Source organism: Coregonus lavaretus (assembly GCF_964263955.1).
Source record: "Coregonus lavaretus genome assembly, contig: SUPER_35_unloc_2, whole genome shotgun sequence".
Classification (NCBI taxonomy): Eukaryota; Metazoa; Chordata; class Actinopteri; order Salmoniformes; family Salmonidae; genus Coregonus; species Coregonus lavaretus.
This window is the reverse complement of record NW_028167180.1, coordinates 197856-216383: the sequence shown is the minus strand read 5'-3', so window position 1 is coordinate 216383 and position 18528 is coordinate 197856. Positions and strand designations below refer to the sequence as shown.

Here is an 18528-nt window from a genome sequence, read left to right as displayed (position 1 = left end):
TAATACAGTCTAGGTAGATAGGTTTGGGTTAGTTATCTGTGTTCTAATACAGTCTAGGTAGATGGGTTTGGGTTAGTTATCTGTGTTCTAATACAGTCTGGGTAGATGGGTTTGGGTTAGTTATCTGTGTTCTAATACAGTCTAGGTAGATGGGTTTGGGTTAGTTATCTGTGTTCTAATACAGTCTAGGTAGATAGGTTTGGTTTAGTTATCTGTGTTCTAATACAGTCTGGGTAGATGGGTTTGGGTTAGTTATCTGTGTTCTAATACAGTCTAGGTAGATGGGTTTGGGTTAGTTATCTGTGTTCTAATACAGTCTGGGTAGATGGGTTTGGGTTAGTTATCTGTGTTCTAATACAGTCTAGGTAGATGGGTTTGGGTTAGTTATCTGTGTTCTAATACAGTCTAGGTAGATAGGTTTGGTTTAGTTATCTGTGTTCTAATACAGTCTAGGTAGATGGGTTTGGGTTAGTTATCTGTGTTCTAATACAGTGTAGGTAGATGGGTTTGGGTTAGTTATCTGTGTTCTAATACAGTCTGGGTAGATGGGTTTGGGTTAGTTATCTGTGTTCTAATACAGTCTAGGTAGATGGGTTTGGGTTAGTTATCTGTGTTCTAATACAGTCTGGGTAGATGGGTTTGGGTTAGTTATCTGTGTTCTAATACAGTCTAGGTAGATGGGTTTGGGTTAGTTATTTGTGCACATACAGTAGTGTTCCCTTCTAACCACAAACACTAAAGCCCAAGGCACAAACACACAAGGACACACTAGAATATAATAGAACATCTTCATTGTCCATTTAAATATTTCATAAAATATTATACATTTGATCAAATGTGGAATGATACCAGTCATCAGTCAACCATCAGGGTGACTTCTGACTACTGTTTATCTCTTTCCCACTAACAGGTATATATTTTATATACATTTTTTGGTGATATTTTCCCCCTCAGAACCCACAGTAAAGTTTGAGGCCCTCTTGAAGGTGTGACACAGTCATCATCAGGCTGACAAAGATAAATGTCATTCAGTTTCCCAGATGTAACTATGCAGGTGTCATCATTACTGTATAAGATATTCATTGTCATTTCCATCTCTTAGAGATATTGTGTTTCATATTTGTGTCAAAGCAACAGTTAATATTTGGTTTAGTCAGTAGGTTGTTATGACAGTTCACTGCCACCCTATGGCCTCTGTTGTCTCTGCTAGCCAAAATGATGGCTGCTGAAAGCTTCTTGGTAACTGAGTCACTCCTCATCTCTCTTCCAACCCCACTCATGAGGTTGGCCACGTTCCAGGCTGACTACATTGAAGTTGCCTGCCAGATGTCACATCTCTTCGATAGATGTTTAACATATCAGCTAACCAAATCATATGCTATAGCAATCTGATGCCCAACAGCACAGTCGATGACTTGGCCAGCAGCCATATCTTAATGGCTGCAGCCTGTCTTCAAAATAGTCGGCCTGGAACGAGACCGTTCATCCTCGGTGTGGTTGATTAATTGAGCAGTAAATTGAGCATTTTCAGATTTTAAGAAAATTGCAGAAAATATGCAGCTGAAGTCCGACGAGAGTGGATACAAATTCATTGCTTTAACTTATTATGACAAATGTTAAGAAAATGTTGAGCAATGTAATAATGTAATGCCTTTTGAAATAAGTGACGTTACATGTTATGTTGGGTGACAATTTCTTAGGTACGCTAGCCTTACGAACCGCATAGCATATCATTACAGCAGTTGATTGTATGTACTGGTATGTTAGCTAGCTACCTAACGTTGGTTGGCTACTAATACATCGAACTTGCCAGTATATTAACTATATGCTATCTAACTAACTTCCCAACGTCTATTGACTTTATTATTCACGTCATTCTTAGCTTAGCTAAGTGGAATAGTCGTTGTGCGTTCTCAATGAACATTGTTAATGAAGTCGTAAGATGTCTAGCTAGTCATTTGTGATGCTAACAAGCTAGCAAGAGCTTGCACAGCAACAGCATCAACTTCCGGTAGACAGGCAAAGTTCTAGTATACTCAGCTGTAAGGATACCGTTCGTTTACAATGTACTAAAATGAACTAATAGTATGTAGTATATACTCATTAAGTATGTAGTATACAGTATGTTAGTATGGGTATTCGAACACAGCACTGGTTTCTTGTTGAAATTAACTGTCCCCTTCTACTTCCTTCTTTCACGTCATTAGATGGAAATCACATGACCTACACACAAAGAAGACAATCACCTTTTCTGTTATGTTTCTGCTTGTTTTGATGGTAATCTTTGCTTTGATCTTCGGCATTCCCAAATCAAAGGTGAGATATTTAACATTTTAATCAAATAAATAAAACAAAAATGTATTACATATTCAAATGTCAATGTTTGCCCCTACAGTAGATCAGTGTTTCCAAACTGTAGAACAGGTTGCCATAAGTCTGGGTCATTCTACAGATTCGGTGCCTTTTGTGATTGAGGAGGATGAAACAATGAACATTAAAATCTTAAGCTTTTTTTTATTTGATGTGACAAAGTAATGTGTGTACTTGATAGAAAATACATTTTCCCATCTCAATGTAGAGTATTAAGTTATTATTCTGTATTATTTTCTCAAACAAGTCCCAATTTAATTCAACCCCGTCACAGTCATTTTGTTATTCAACTATTCATTTTTCCAATAAGCTTGAGATCAGCTTCTGGCATAATCTCACAGTTTAGATGTCCCTTGTAAATAATGGCATATTGTAATTAAAGAGAAAATCAAGAAAAACTGACCAGCACCATCCTTTCCAGTTTACGATGAAGAAATGTCTAATCTAACTCCACATTTTCGCAAGAAATGTGCAAGAATGCTGCGTAATTCCTTACAAAATTGAAATAGCCTTATTTACCCTGATTTAATACACACAATAAAAACACTATTGATGTTATATTTTGTGTATTTAATACAAAAATGTAAAAAAATAATCTCGTAACAGGGATGAATGCACCGCAACAGGGTTGAAAATCATGTAACAGGGTTGAGTGAAAAGCATCACGTGTCATATGTTTTATCTTTTGAGATCACTAACATGTTGCCATTTTTTAAACATTTTTAACATTTTTAAACCTACTGTCAACATAGCTTTTAAAATCTAAAGAATCTAGATGAAAGCTAGACAGAGTAAAACACATGAATGAACTAATAACAGTAACAACATTTCATTGATTTCATAAAAATATCCATCTGATAATGGCAGGAGTCTGTTTGAACATTGAGCAAACATCTTAACATTGATAACCTATATAGGTCACATGTTGCCATTTTTTAACATTTTAAACTACTGTCAACATAGCTTTTAAAGTTTAAACAATCAAGATGAAATCTAGACAGATTAAAACACATTAATAAACTAACAACAGTTACAACATTTCATTGATTTCATAGAAATATCCAGAGTAATGGCAGGAATGTCTGTGTTGTTTGAATGTTTGAACATTAAGCAAACATCTTACCATTAATAACCTATAGGTAAGCCTACAGTTTGTTCACCATTTTTACTGAGAGAGCCTAGCCCACACTTCCTTCTGTATTTCCATGTGCCTAGAAGTCACCGGTTTAGGGGGATCAATGTGTTCCAAGATGTCCTCAAATGGATACCACAGGATATCATCAAGAAGTGGCCAGAAGTACCTATTTGGTCCAGCACAGTACATGCATTTGACCTGCACATGGGATTCATCTGTGGCTAGAATTATTCCGGGATAGAAATCGTCATCATATTTGGCCACGCACCATTTCCCGCATATGTCTGGATTTGCCCAATCAACCTCCCTCTGTGACACGACTGATGTAACTTTAGGGGTAAATGTGAAATGTTGTGTATTGAAACACTGGCATTCCAGTTTCTTGTTGTGGACTGTGCACATACAGCTTACATCACGGTAGGCAATTTGCCTTGCAGCCACACAAACAACTTGGTGGATCCGCATTGTGGATGGAACTACTGGCAAATCTTTGCCTTTCTGCTGCTGTTTTTGCCATTGTTGAATCTGAAATTGTAGGTCAAGGTCAAGTCAATGACCAGTTTACTCTCCAAAACTAATTACTGTATCCTTTTAATCACTATGTAGTAAAATGAACGTGAACTTGCAGATAATACTCCTAAATATGTCAGTACAAACCAGTCGGCTAGTGACCATGAACCCCTCACGCACCAGTTGCCAAGGCAGTATACTGTATGTCTTTTTAGACTAGTCTTTTTATGCATTACCAAATTATGCTTTAAAGCAACAAAACTTTATTTTCTGTTGATTGTGTGTCCATGACCACCACCACCTCGTGTCTTAAAGATCTTACATTTCCAGGAGAATTACCTGACCACCGGCGCGCGGATGTCCCTCACCTTCCTCTCTATGTGTGTTTCCTTTCTGCTGCTGTTTTTTCCATTGTTGAATCTGAAATTGTAGGTCAAGGTCAAGTCAATGACCTGCTTACTCTTCAAGACTAAATATTGTATCCTTTTAATCACTATGTAGTAAAATGAACATGAACTTGCAGATAATACTCCTAAATATGTCAATGTATATAGGAGAGAGAACAAATTAATTGTCACTTTTTTAAAGTTATTATTTTCAAAAATTCCTTGTACTTTTAGTTGATACTGTAAAACCGTAAACAACAAACATTCAACAAGAAAATATGATTGGTATTAACCAATATACATTAAATATTGCTAAGATTTAACAGCTATTCAACCCTGTAACAGCCATTCAACCCCGTAACATTGAAAAATGTGATGGGGTTGAATGTGACAGGGTTGAAGATTTTGTGCTAATCTGTTGCTAATTCGGGATGCTAGCAGCTAGCAGTGTGCCACATGGCCTTATTCAACAAAAGACATTGTTATACTTCATAGCTATAAAAACAATTATTGGTAAAATCTTAACTATGAATCCCCCCCCCCAACAGAGTTGAATACCTGAGATTGACAAAGCCCATATGTGCTTAAAAAACATGACATATTTATAAAAAGTGAGAGAGCAGCTTACCACTTGTCACACCAGGCTTCTCTGAAGACTTGTATGATGTCACTTCCTCATAAATGATGTCCACAGGATCAAACCATTATTTAATTGTGAGTGGGGGTATTGTTGCGTTACGGGGTTGAAAGAAATACAAGGACAGGGGTAAAAGCCTGAATTTCTCAGAAAATAAAATGTCTTATGCTGAGAAAATGGATTATGCATAATAAGGGGGCATATACAATTAATTTAACAAAAAAAAAACATTATTATTTAACACTGTGTACTCAAAATGAGTCACGCCATTTGCATGATGGTCAATAGGGACAGGCGAAATTCTTAATACTCCTAAGAAAAGCAAACATATAAGTATTGAAATTCATCTCTGTTTAAAATCATATTCTCTACTCCATATTAAAAACATGTAAAACTTTGAAATGTTGTAATTTAAGTGTAGTTTGATAAATGTTCTGACAAGTTATAACACTAGTACATCTTGGGACACTGACAATACTGAAATGTCACCGAATCTGTAGAATGACCCGTCTAATCAATGGAAACGTTTCCAAACTGTAGAACAGGTTGCCATAAGTCTCATCAATGGAAACGTTTCAAAAAATGTCACTGTTACAGGATGGAGAAACTCAGAATGGAGGGATTCAAGATGGAGGGATGCAAGAGATTCTACCTCTAGACATGGTCCCTTTCTTCTGTTGATGACAAATATGATGGTTGCAGAGGTCTAATGTTAATGGAGGTTGAAAACATGTACCTCTACAATGAGTAAACACTAATCCTCAATTCAACACATCCTGGAACATAGCAAAACCACATGCTATACCACATGGAGACCTTTTGAAAACAGAGCATTCCACTGCTATCTATTTGTACACAACAAATCTACCCAGACTGAATTCCAAATCGATCTACCTGGACTTTAACAAAGCAGTTCAAGAGGGCAATTCTGCATACGTGACATCATTCAAGTACCATGCACTGCATTTCTACCTGACTGATGCCATTCAGATTCTTCGAGAAAGACAAGGGGCATGTAAGGAAGCCTTTCACAGAACCAACAAGAAGTTTGATCTGAGTGTTCTCAACCACGAGATCCGTTTCGGCACCTTCGCCGCAAGCTCTTTGAGATCCGACTTAACCAACTTTGGGAATGTGTCTTGCTTTGAGACCCACACTTGCTTTGGCGCTGAGCTAACTTCTTACTCAGCCTTTCCTGAAGAGAAATAATTTTTAATTCCACCATATGAGATTTTTGAAGTCACCAAAATCCAGACAAAGTCACCAGTGAATAACCTGTTGTGTAAAGTTGTCTGCACACTAAAGAGGAAAGGAGGAGACAGTGATCTGAATTGCAAATTGATTTTGAGTGGAGGTGAATCCACTGCCGAGATGAAACCAAAGAGAACCAGCCACTATCATCACATACACATTTGAGTGACATTGTGGCTGACATGATAAAGCTTCTTTCACATTACACCATTTTCAAAATCCTTCAAATGTCCTTATGTGCTTGACTCTCATGCATAATGGCTGTACAAAGAAATGATAAGTTGGTAATGGCTTTAAAGCTTGCTTCACATTACATGGTTTACAAAATCCTACAGTTCTATTACCTTTCACACTATGCAAGTCTTGACAGGATTGCACGGTGTCCTGTCAAGTCTAATCTGAAATGAATTATACCAGACATACTGACTCAAGGTCAGTTCTTAATGGGTTGTAAGAATACCAAGAGTGAAAATAAAATAAAACTGCGAGGGCTCTCTGAGGCTGAGAGAGAGAGTTGGGTGAGAGAGCACTGAGGAGGGTTAGTCGTTTCCTTTGTCTGTGAAGTCAGGGGCCATAAGCCTCTCAGAGTAAGAGTGCTGATTTAGGATCAGTTTCGCCTTTTATATCATAATGAATAAGATTACATGGACAGGGGATCCTAGATCAGGGGACCTGAGCTCCATACTGCTCAATCAACCAATCACAACCAGGAGAGAACAGCATGAAGTTGAGTGGGAGAGACAAAACAAAGATGAATGATACAGCTACAGCATCAATCCTAAACACGTTTTCATGCGAGTGATATTCTGTCGGTTTTTTAAGTGCATTGTTCAACTGGCAAAACTGGTTTGAGAGACTCAATGAAGCATAACCGACACACGTTGATAACGTGTAAGAACACTTTAGGCCAAAGGTTAAAAGAGAGAAACGACTATATGTAGGGTACTGTCTGGTATGTTGTTCTACCATAAGAAAAAACACACTGGCCGTGTCCGACTCCCCAAACTAACAAGTAGGCTGATGGATATGCGAAAAGACAACGTTTTATAGTATGTGACATTTCTAATATTGAGTATGCTTTAAATGCCAGGATGTCACTGCATGCTATTGAGGAAGAGAATTGTCACTTCAGACCCAGTTGATAATCAGCTGACAATAAGTTAAGTGGAGACTCTGTACCAAGATTAGAAGATGTATTCTCAGTGTGGGTGAGCCTAGTATGTTAGTATTTGTGGCTTACTGCATCCATTTTAACTAGACTGTACATTCTAAATAGCCTCGTAATAACCAGACAGATTACCATGTAGTGAAACATTAATGTGAGAGATCCGGTTGGCTTGCGAGACTACATTCTAAATAGTACGTTGTATGATCAGAACTCAGTAGTTTTAGTAAGTAGTAGGTAAGACCGATGTCGGACACGGTCTATGGGGTTTGTCTATGAGGCAGGTTGACAATAAACATCAAATAGCACAACAATCAAGGATATATTTTAGTCATTGGCCTTTTTTAAATTGATCTGATAAAGGGGTTTTCATATTCATATGACTGTCTCACACTTATTTAGGAGTTGGATTCTGGTGAAACAAATGTTTTATTTGGTATTTGGTATTTTATTAGGATCCCCGTTAGCTGTTGCTATAGCAGCAGCTGCTCTTCCTGGGGTCCACACAAAACATGAAACATGACATAATACAGAACATTAATAGACAAGAACAGCTCATGGACAGAACTACATAAAAAATGTTTAAGGCACACGTAGCCTACATATCAATACATACACACAAACTATCTAGGTCAAATAGGGGAGAGGCGTTGTGCCGTGAGGTGTTGCTTTATCTGTTTTTTGAAGTAGAGGGTTGAAGATGATTGACAGATGCTTTGGTCTAGGCAGGCTGCAGTGACATGGAGCATTCTTCACATTTACCAGTAGAGGGCAGCATTTCAATTAACCAGCTAAAGTAATGATTGACAGAGAAAGCTTAGACTAGGGTTATTCAAATCCAGTCTCACACAGTAGGGATCAGTTCAGTGATTGCCTAAATTCAACACACCTGGTCTTCCAGGTCGGTTAAATTTAAAACAAGAAGTTCCTGCGGCGGTCCAGGAACGAGTGCCTATAGGGCATGTCTGGTGGTCCCTCTCCTCAGGGACCACCAGACAACCCTCTCCTCAGGGACCACCAGACAACCCTCTCCTCAGGGACCACCAGACAACCCTCTCCTCAGGGACCACCAGATAACCCTCTCCTCAGGGACCACCAGACAACCCTCTCCTCAGGGACCACCAGACAACCCTCTCCTCAGGGACCACCAGACAACCCTCTCCTCAGGGACCACCAGACAACCCTCTCCTCAGGGACCACCAGACAGGAACACCTGCATCAATTAGTCAAGGGGTTGATGGTTAGTAGACTGAGTCAGGTGTGTCAGATTAGGGCTAAAACTAAAATGTGAAACGTCTGGTGGTCCCTGAGGAGAGGGTTGGGAAACCCTGGACTGGGGGCCTCAAGCTTCACTGTAGTGCTGTATTCCTTTATTCTGGGTGATTGATTGATTCAAGTGGTATTTTGGCTTTTAGTATTCAAGGCCTGAATCAGTCCCTGATTAGAGGGGAAGGATGATGATGATGAGATCAGCAGTGGTGTTGATGATGTTAGTCATGTTCTCACATAGATCAGTATGAAAGAAGTGTGAACAAACAACTCTCAGAAGTCACTTGGTGTTTACTGCATGCATGTGTGTGTGTGTGTGTGTGTGTGTGTGTGCATTTGTGTGTGTGTGTGTGTGTGTGTGTGCGTTTGTTTGTATGTACAGTACTGGACAAACATTTGCACACACCTACTCATTCCAGGGTTTTTCTTATTTTTACTATGTTCTACATTGTAGAATAATAGTGAAGACATCAAAACTATGAATTAACACACATGGAATCATGTAGTAACCAAAAAAGTGTTAAACAAATCAAAATATATTTTAGATTTCAGATTCTTCTAAGTAGCCACCCTTTGACTTGATGACAACTTTGCACACTCTTGGCATTTTCTCAACAAGCTTCACCTGGAATGCTTTTCCTACAGTCTTGAAGGAGTTCCCACATATTTTGAGCACTTGTTGGCTGCTTTTCCTTCACTCTGCAGTCCAACTCATCCCAAACCATCTCAATTGGGTTGAGGTCGGTTAATTGTGGAGGCCAGGTCATCTGATGCAGCACTCCATCACTCTCCTTCTTCGTCAAATAGCCCTTACACAGCCTGGAGGTGTGTTGGGTCATTGTCCTGTTTAAAAACAAATGATAGTCCCACTAAGCGCAAACAAGAAGGGATGGCCTCTCGCTGCAGAATGCTGTGGTAGCCATGCTGGTTAAGTGAATTCTAAATAAATCACCGACAGTATCACCAGCAAAGCACCCCCACACCATCACACCTCCTCCTTCATGCTTCACGGTGGGAACCACACATGCTGAGATCATCCGTTCACCTAGTCTGCATCTCACAAAGACACGGCGGTTGGAACCAAAAATCAAAGATGGAAAGAAATTCCACAGATTAACTTTTAGCAAGGCACACCTGTTATTTGAAATGATTTCCAGGTGACTACCTCATGAAGCTGGTTGAGAGAATGCCAAGACTGTGCAAATCTGTCATCAAGGCAAAGGGTGGCTATTTGAAGAATCTCAAATATAAAACATATGTTGATTTGTTTAACACTTTTTTGGTTACTACATGATTCCATACGAGTTATTTCATAGTTTTGATGTCTTCACTATTATTCTACAAGAAATTTGTGGCGTGGTTGAAAAACGAGTTTTAATGACTCCAACCTAAGTGTATGTTAACTTCCGACTTCAACTGTATTTGTATACATATAACAAACCTCAACAAAGCAGTTAGAGAAGGAAGATATGGGTATGGAACATCACTCCAGTACCATTCCCTGCACTTCTATCTAACTGACGCCGTTCAGATTCTCAAACAAAGTCAAACAACATGTAGGACCACCTACCGTAGAACCAAGGTGTATTTTGATCGGAATGTTCTAAACAAAGAGATCCGTTTCGGATTCTTTGCCTCCAGTTCTTTAAATAAGTCATTACATATTTTTGCAACACGTCCTGCTTTGAGATCAACACAGGTGTTGGTGCTAACCTGACATATTACTCTGCCTATATCAATGAGAGTGAGGTTTTAATCCCGTCCTATGAGGTCTTTAGAGTCACTGATGTCCAGACAAACATGTGGTGTGATGTCATCTATACACTGAAGAGCACTGGAATATCTAAGAGCAACATGAACTGCAGATGGGTTTACAATGGAGCAGATCCAAACCTGAGAAGCAGCTTTGATACATTAATCAGAGCATCAGATACAGGCTACATAATGCTCTTTATTGTGTTGATAACTACTGTATATCACTAATCATTCCATCCAGAAACAATGATGCAATTACTACAATGATGAGGAATCTAAACCACTTTCCATATCTTGGTTGTAATGATCCTGTTAAGAAAATCTTGCTTTGCTTGTAAATGTATGTTTTTCTTTCTTGACATTGTCATTGTTTTAAAATATTGAAATAAAGGAGCCTATAAATTTGCCCTGCAGCTTTTGTTGAAAGCAATAAAGAAAAGCATTGAGAATGATTACATCTCATGTCATCTTTATACACTGTAAATCTGTTATTAACCTATAGAGCCAGCTCTCTGACCAAGTATCAGTAGATCTTTTCAGACAGTCTGCAGACAGGAAACCTGAAGTCTTCAACAAAACTATATCGGGCTCCAGTTCTGGTAAATTCACCACTAAGATCATTGTAATTGAATGAAGAAGATGATGGTCACACATCCTCAAAGAGCCACAAACATTTTCAGAAATGTGGTTCTGTTTAAACTAAACACACCTTTTCCTGGACATTTGCCAAATAGCAACCAGTGGTCATCCATAACTTTGTTACAACCTGAGTGTCCGTAATCATGACTGACCAGTGACCACACAGTGCAGTGGGAGAGTTTGGGGTCATGAAGTGTATGTCTGTTAATGGGACTGTTTATCTCTGTAGAGATACCTTATAAAAGAGGCAGGCAACCCTGGTCCTGGAGTTCCATAGACACATGATGTTTTTGATTTAACCAACCTGGAAGACCAGGTGTGTTGAACTTAGGCAATCACTGAACTGATCATTTAGCTCAGTTGGTCTGGTGTGGAGCCTAGTTGGGGCAACACCCTGCGGCACTCCAGGAACAGGGTTGCTGACCCCTGCCTTATAAGGTGGTGGAGTAATGCAAACCGTTGAGTGTGGAATGTGAGCTTTCTGACACAAGCTCTATTGAATGGCTATTACACCTAAAAACAAGTCAGTGGCCTTGTGGTTAGAGTGGATTTGACCCAGCTACCTTTCGGTTACTGTCCCAACGCTCTTACCCACCAGGCTATCTAACTACATGCACAATGAGGTGAACACAGTCTACCTCCCACGTGAGAAAAATACAAATTCAGACTTCAATAATGCCCTGAACAAAGCAGGACAAAAGGCCAAACCATCTATCCATGAACTGAAAAAATAACATTCCATGGCTATATATGTGTACACAAATGAAAAGCCCAATATCTACCTGGACTTCAACAGACAAGTTAGAGATGGTAGATCTAATTATGGGACAGCATCATTCCAGTACCATTCCCTGCACTTCTATCTAACTGAGGCCATTCAAATGCTCAAACGAAGTCAAACAACATGTATGACCACCTACCGTAGAACCAACGTTTATTTTGATCAAAACGTTATTAACAAAATTATCTGTTTCGGCAGCTTCGCCTCGAGCACTCCAGACCTGAAAATAGGCAGAGATTCATTTGGAACGACGTCCTGCTTTGAGATCTCCACATTTTGGAGCTGACATATCATATTACTCTGTATTTACTGGAGAGAGAGAGAAGTCTTAATTCCTCCCTATGAGGTATTCACATCCAGACGAAGTCACAAGAGAATAACTTGTGGTGTGAAGTCATCTACACACTAGTGAACACTGGAGTTCAGAGTGACTTGAAGTGCAAGTTGCAAAATGGAGCAAAATCAAACATGAGAAGCAGCTTTTCTGCATTCAACCGCACATCAGGAAAAGGCTACATAACGCTCTATATTATGTTGATAATTACTGTATATCACTGATCATTCCCCCACTAATGTACAATTAAGTAATCTGTAAAAACAAAAAGGTCACGTTCCTTCTTTCAGTTGTAATGATCCTGTTAAAAACTGTTTAACCCACATTGCTTGCTCAGATTCAGATCAAGGTTATATTTCTTGATATTGTATTGCAATTTGTTGACATTGAATAGAATCGTAATTTGTGATTTGTTGAAATGGAACTTGTATTGAAACCAACAAAGAAAAGCATTAAGCATTATAATGACATCTCATGTCCTCTTGATCCACTATGTGTAAATCTGGTATAAACCTACAGAGGATAATATTCCATCTCATTAAAAGCAACTTCACAACTTCACTTCATTAGCTGAACCAGCCTCTAGCAACTACCTCACCTAGTTAGCTATATGGCTAATATGATCGACATTGTCATTCCATTTACATGCAGGTAGCAAATACAGAAAAACATATTGTTGACTTTCAAATAAATAATTAGAGGAGTCTCGAGTACCGCAGCGGTCTGTGGCATCACAGTGCTGAGGCGCCACCGCAGCCTGGGGTTTGATCCGGAGGGGGCTTTCCCTGGCTCATCACACTCTAGCGACTCCTTGTGGCGGGTCGGGCCCTGCAACCTGACTTCGGATGTCAGTCGAATGGTGTTTCCTCCGACACATTGGTGAGGTTGACTTCCGGGTTAAGCAAGCAGTGTGTTAAGAAGTAAGTGGCTAGGCGGGTCATGTTTCGGGGGATGCATGTCTCGACCTTTGCCTCTCCCGAACCAATTGAGGAGTTGCAGTGACGAGACAAGGTCGTAACTAGAAACTTGGGAGAAAATGGTGAAAAACTATAATTTCAAACAAAACAATAATTAGAAAACAATACACATAGTTTTACAGAGAAGTAACACTTAGTCATGGCTTTGAAATAAACTTGAGGCCAAATAGTAACAAGTAGGCTGGCTAACCAGAGAGAGAAGATGTGGCTGTCAGAGGGAGGGAGGGAGGGAGGGAGGGAGGGAGGGAGGGAGGGAGGGAGGGAGAGCAGGAGCATGTTTAGTAGTTTCCTGTGTCTTTAAGGTCAGAACTCAGTACAGCTCAATCTGTCAACTACAATGAGGAGAGAGTGGTCTCATTCCAGGCCAACTATATTGCAGTCAGGCTGCACACAACAACCAATGGGCATCATATTGCTCTATCATACGATGTGGTTAACTGATATGTTAAACACCTGTCCAGGAGTTGTGAGATCTGGAAGGCGACTTCAATGTAGTCAGCCTGGAATGTGGCCAACCTGATGATTGGGGTTGGATGAGAGATGAGGACAGACTTGGTTATGAAGGAAGCTTTCAGCAGCCATCTTGTTGACTAGCAGAGACAACAGACGCCATAGGGTGGCAGTGAACTGTCATAACATCTACTGTCTATCCACTGGTTACTTTGACACTAACTGTTGCTTTGTCACTACTATAACTACTTTAACAATTAAGATGTTCTATTTTATTCTATTCTATTCAAAATAGGATACTTGATTCTGCCACAAAATAGAAAACTTAATCAAGAAATGGCTGGAACTCAGTGACGTCATTACCAGTCACACAACTTGAGAGACAATGACCATGACAACTGACTGACCACACGGTGCAGTGGTTGACTTGGGGTTGAAGGGAACGTAAGAAAGACAGAAAGGTGGAACGTTAAGTCTTTCTCAGCAGCATCACTTTTAGTTGGAAATGGCCCTGTGGTGAACCAAGGTAGAGCTGTGTACATCCTCATGCGTGTTTACGTGTGCAGACATGAAGATCTGCATGACTTTGTTCACATATTATCTTGGTGCTTCAGTGTGGGAACATCGTTTGTGGTCATATCTGCTTGTCATCACTTTTAGTTGGAAATGGCCCTGTGGTGAACCAAGGTAGAGCTGTATACATCCTCATGCATGTTTACGTGTGCAGACATGAAGATCTGCATGACTTTGTTCACATATTATCTTGGTGCTTCAGTGTGGGAACATGGTTTGTGGTCATGTCTGCTTGTAAAGTGAGATCTCTGACCAGGTATATTAGATCTTAGCAGACAGTCTGCAAAACACAAGTCCTGAAGCGGAACAATAGAGGAATCTGCATACAGTCTACCCACACTCGTCACTCTCTGTCTCTGTCTCGATTTTGCTGCTTCCTCTGGTTGAGGTCTCATTCTGTCCTTCTGTTTCTTCTTCTTCATCTTCCTTGTCTGTGTTACCATTGCTCCGATGAGAGACTGGAGGAGTCACCAGGTTATACTGACTAGGCTCATTCACGACACATCTTAAGATATGGTGAACAAGTGGGTAGTGGTAATTATTATTGTTTTTGTGCCGGAAGCATTGGCGTTGACCCTGGGTCTTAACTATGGACTGGTGAGATAATTTTTATTTTATCCATATGCAACTGTCATTATTGTCTGCCCCTAAAGATTAGGGGTTCCCGAATTGTCGGCACAAACTATAGTGGAATATTGTTTACTGCATCAAATAGTTTTCATTCTTAATTAATTATTTGATATGTAAAGCTTCATAGTTTGATCATCTATATTGACATCAGACATGAGTTTAAATACTTGAAAAATCATTTAAAATACTTTGAGTGTTTTCTTGAGTCTGCTTGAAGTACCAGATGGGACATTTCTATTGGTTTATTGAGACAGGCAGGCTCAAAATGGCTCAGATAAAATATTTGAACTTATTTTTTGTTCCTGTACTGTCTGTTGAGTATATCTGATATGAGAGAATATACATAAAAGGGTGGTTCCATGAATGTGGTCCTCTGTAGCTCAGCTGGTAGAGCACGGCGCTTGTAACGCCAAGGTAGTGGGTTCGATCCCCGGGACCACCCATACACAAAAATGTATGCACGCATGACTGTAAGTCGCTTTGGATAAAAGCGTCTGCGAAATGGCATATTATTATTATTATTATTATTATTATAATAGAGGTCCTTTTGGGTAATTCAGTGAAAAATAACTATTTATTTCACCAAATTTTAACATTCTGTCATAAAGAACACGTGTTTAACTTAAAGAAACAACAATGTGTTTTCCCATCTCCAGAGGTTAAAGTAAGGAAAATTACTATAAAAGGTGACAATAAAAGTAACAGGGTGGACAATTTCATTTTAAATCAGCCATAATGCCGCTTGTGACTGTGGAAATGGAAGCTTGTTGTGAGCGATAGAGAATGGGAATTTAAAAAAGATAGTCTGTTTAGTTAGAGTGTAGCTGTATTTGATTCAACTGTTCAATTGAGGGTTTTATCAAAATGTACACACAATGTTACAAGGACATAAAAGGCACTTTATTTATGGAACGACCCAAATCTAATGCACAAAAGAGTTAGCAGACATTGTTCTCAAGGGGAGAAAAAGAGAACTGGTAAGTCTTATGAAGTAATGTATTGAAACTAAAATTTACTTTTACAGAAGCCTTTCCCACAGGATATGGCCCCTAACTCTATTGATGATCAATACGTCGGCTGCAGTAACGAGATGCACAATGAGGTGAACACAGTCTACCTCCCACGTGAGAAAAATACAAATTCAGACTTCAATAATGCCTGGAACAAAGCAGGACAAAAGGCCAAACCATCTATCCATGAACTGGAAAAAGAACATTCCATGGCTATATATGTGTACACAAATGAAAAGCCCAATATCTACCTGGACTTCAACAGACAAGTTAGAGATGGTAGATCTAATTATGGGACAACATCATTCCAGTACCATTCCCTGCACTTCTATCTAACTGAGGCCATTCAAATGCTCAAAAGAAGTCAAACAACATGTAGGACCACCTACCGTAGAACCAACGTGTATTTTGATCAGGAGGTTGTCAACAAAAATATCAGTTTTGGCACCTTCACCTCGAGCACTCTAGTTAAGGAAATAGGCAGAGATTCATTTGGAGCGACGTCCTGCTTTGAGATCTCCACATGTCTTGGAGCTGACATATCATATTACTCTGTATTTACTGGAGAGAGAGAAGTCTTCATTCCTCCCTATGAGGTATTCACAGTGACCAACATCCAGACGAAGTCACAAGAGAATAAACTATGTTGGGAAGTCGTCTACACACTAGTGAACACTGGAGTTCAGACTGACTTGAATTGCAAGTTGCAAAATGGAGCAAAACCAAACATGAGAAGCAGCTTTTCTGCATTCAACCGCGCATCAGGAAAATGCTACATAACGCTCTATATTATGTTGATAATTACTGTATATCACTGATCATTACCCCACTAATGTACATTTAAGTCATCTGTAAAAACAAAAAGGTCACATTCCTTTTTTCAGTTGTAATGATCCTGTTAAAAACTGTTTAACCCACATTGCTTGCTCAGATTCAGATCAAGGTTATATTTCTTGATATTGTATTGCAATTTGTTGACATTGAATAGAATCGTAATTTGTGATTTGTTGAAATGGAGCTTGAATTGAAACCAATAAAGAAAAGCATTAAGCATTATAATGACATCTCATGTCCTCTTGATCCACTATGTGTAAATCTGGTATAAACCTACAGAGGATAATATTCCATCTCATTAAAAGCAACTTCACAACTTCACTTCATTAGCTGAACCAGCCTCTAGCAACTACCTCACCTAGTTAGCTATATGGCTAATGTGATCGACATTGTCATTCTATTTACATGCAGGTAGCAAATACAGAAAAACATATTGTTGACTTTCAAATAAATAATTAGAGGAGTCTCGAGTACTGCAGCGGTCTGTGGCATCACAGTGCTGAGGCGCCACCGCAGCCTGGGGTTTGATCCGGAGGGGGCTTTCCCTGGCTCATCACACTCTAGCGACTCCTTGTGGCGGGTCGGGCCCTGCAACCTGACTTCGGATGTCAGTCGAATGGTGTTTCCTCCGACACATTGGTGAGGTTGACTTCCGGGTTAAGCAAGCAGTGTGTTAAGAAGTAAGTGGCTAGGCGGGTCATGTTTCGGGGGATGCATGTCTCGACCTTTGCCTCTCCCGAACCAATTGAGGAGTTGCAGTGATGAGACAAGGTCGTAACTAGCAACTTGGGAGAAAATGGTGAAAAACTATAATTTCAAACAAAACAATAATTAGAAAACAATACACATAGTTTTACAGAGAAGTAACACTTAGTCATGGCTTTGAAATAAACTTGAGGCCAAATAGTAACAAGTAGGCTGGCTAACCAGAGAGAGAAGATGTGGCTGTCAGAGGGAGGGAGGGAGGGAGGGAGGGAGGGAGGGAGGGAGGGAGGGAGAGCAGGAGCATGTTTAGTAGTTTCCTGTGTCTTTAAGGTCAGAACTCAGTACAGCTCAATCTGTCAACTACAATGAGGAGAGAGTGGTCTCATTCCAGGCCAACTATATTGCAGTCAGGCTGCACACAACAACCAATGGGCATCATATTGCTCTATCATACGATGTGGTTAACTGATATGTTAAACACCTGTCCAGGAGTTGTGAGATCTGGAAGGCGACTTCAATGTAGTCAGCCTGGAATGTGGCCAACCTGATGATTGGGGTTGGATGAGAGATGAGGACAGACTTGGTTATGAAGGAAGCTTTCAGCAGCCATCTTGTTGACTAGCAGAGACAACAGACGCCATAGGGTGGCAGTGAACTGTCATAACATCTACTGTCTATCCACAGATTACTTTGACACTAACTGTTGCTTTGTCACTACTATAACTACTTTAACAATTAAGATGTTCTATTTTATTCTATTCTATTCAAAATAGGATACTTGATTCTGCCACAAAATAGAAAACTTAATCAAGAAATGGCTGGAACTCAGTGACGTCATTACCAGTCACACAACTTGAGAGACAATGACCATGACAACTGACTGACCACACGGTGCAGTGGTTGACTTGGGGTTGAAGGGAACGTAAGAAAGACAGAAAGGTGGAACGTTAAGTCTTTCTCAGCAGCATCACTTTTAGTTGGAAATGGCCCTGTGGTGAACCAAGGTAGAGCTGTGTACATCCTCATGCGTGTTTACGTGTGCAGACATGAAGATCTGCATGACTTTGTTCACATATTATCTTGGTGCTTCAGTGTGGGAACATGGTTTGTGGTCATA

The 18528-nt window shown here is 39.8% G+C and overlaps 2 pseudogenes across 2 annotated transcripts; both read left to right on the top strand.

The window, feature by feature from the left end:
* Positions 1 to 5620: 5620 nt before the first annotated feature.
* LOC311110198 (ecto-ADP-ribosyltransferase 5-like) lies at positions 5621 to 6454 on the top strand (annotated as a pseudogene). The gene has a single exon. The product of its transcript is annotated as an ecto-ADP-ribosyltransferase 5-like (transcript).
* Positions 6455 to 11728: 5274 nt separating this feature from the next.
* On the top strand, positions 11729 to 18461 carry LOC311110197 (NAD(P)(+)--arginine ADP-ribosyltransferase 1-like; annotated as a pseudogene). Its single transcript has 3 exons — positions 11729 to 12354; positions 15887 to 16588; positions 18456 to 18461. The product of its transcript is annotated as an NAD(P)(+)--arginine ADP-ribosyltransferase 1-like (transcript).
* The last annotated feature ends 67 nt before the right edge of the window (positions 18462 to 18528 follow it).